Consider the following 1,472-nt stretch of genomic DNA (forward strand, 5'->3'; position numbering starts at 1 on the left):
CAAGGAGGATGCAGCACCCACGTGACAGGAAATGTCTCCTGGCTTCGCAAAAGTTGGGGAGCTTACCAAGTGCAGACAATAGCTTCTCAGCTGGAACTGACATGGCCAGGAGTTGGTCAGTGACGTGACAGGAAATACAGGGATGTGCTTCTAGGAAGGGTTTCCTTCTCCCGTGAAAAAGAAGGTGGTGTGAGGAGCCCCTGTTCCCCACTCCCTGCTTTGAGGGAGCTGCCTGTACATCTGCTGCCACCTCTGGTGACACTAAGGGTATACACGTGGCAGGCCCCTAAGGATGAGATGGGAAGATGTGGATTCTCCTAAGAGCTGAACAAACCCTGGGCCCTCCTGCATGAAAAAGATGCATTCTTGTTATATAAACCGCTTTGCGTTAAGTTTCTGTTATTGGCAGCTGAAAGCATCCTAACTGAAATGTGTGAGCTCTACCAAACTTTTATGGTATAACTATTATTGGTTTCAGAGCCCAGAAAAAGTTTAAGAGCTTTCTAGCTTGTCTTGGATGTGCTGGTCTTGCCTAATCCTGATACTACAACTACACAATCTCTTACACTAATTCTAAAAGAAAATTTTCGGGCTGAGGTCCAAAAATAATTAAGTGCACCAAAAATAAAATAAGAGAAAATGAAGTTATTTACACTCAGAACTTTGCTAGATAGGCAGCCAAATGTTTCTACACCAGTGGGGTAGGAAATATACCGGAATGACAGGCACAGGTCAGGACTCAAAGTCAGGTAAACCTACTTACTGGAAGGAACAGAGGACATCACCTCACTGAGGAAGTAAGAGAAGAACGTCATTACATGGGACCCGGAGCGGAGCAAGATGACTAGAAATCTTAGAGCCAAGGTCAAGGAAGTGGCAGGACAGAGTAAAGTAAACTTTGTCCTAAGCATTGTCCTTACTGTTGGAGACAAGACCCTGGAGCCATGAGAGGGGGTAATTTTTTTTTGGGGGGGGATACCAGGACAAAACTCAGGACCTTGCACTTGCCAGTCAGGCACAGGCACCACTGAGCTAAATCCCCGGCCCTGGAAAGGGAGTGTGAATTTAAAGCCAGGGAAATTCCCCCAAGACAAATTAATTGCACCAGACATAAGAACTGCTTCCTCAGGATCTGAGTTGCTATCAGAAAAGACTATTGTTATGCAAAGAAGACCCCTTTAGTTCCTGGGTCTAAGAGGAGCTCACTAGAAAAAAATCATGCTAGGAAGGCTCTTGTGTAGTGTGTGCACCCCCATTCCAGTCTCCAAATTAACTCAGAAATTGAAACACATTCACTGTAGAAAGGAAGCTCATCAAAGAAGTCCAAGGTGACCGAAGGACATCGCCTCACTTGGGCCCTCTTACAAACACCCAGCAAGCAAACACTTCGCTGTAACTTCCAAAGTTATGAGGATCAGCTCCATTTGTGAATCCCAAGAACACAAAAGGAAGTAAATCTCTGCTGGAGAGAA

This window comes from Fukomys damarensis, unplaced genomic scaffold (genome assembly GCF_012274545.1).
Source record: "Fukomys damarensis isolate Sample0158 unplaced genomic scaffold, DMR_v1.0_HiC HiC_scaffold_37, whole genome shotgun sequence".
Taxonomy (NCBI): Eukaryota; Metazoa; Chordata; class Mammalia; order Rodentia; family Bathyergidae; genus Fukomys; species Fukomys damarensis.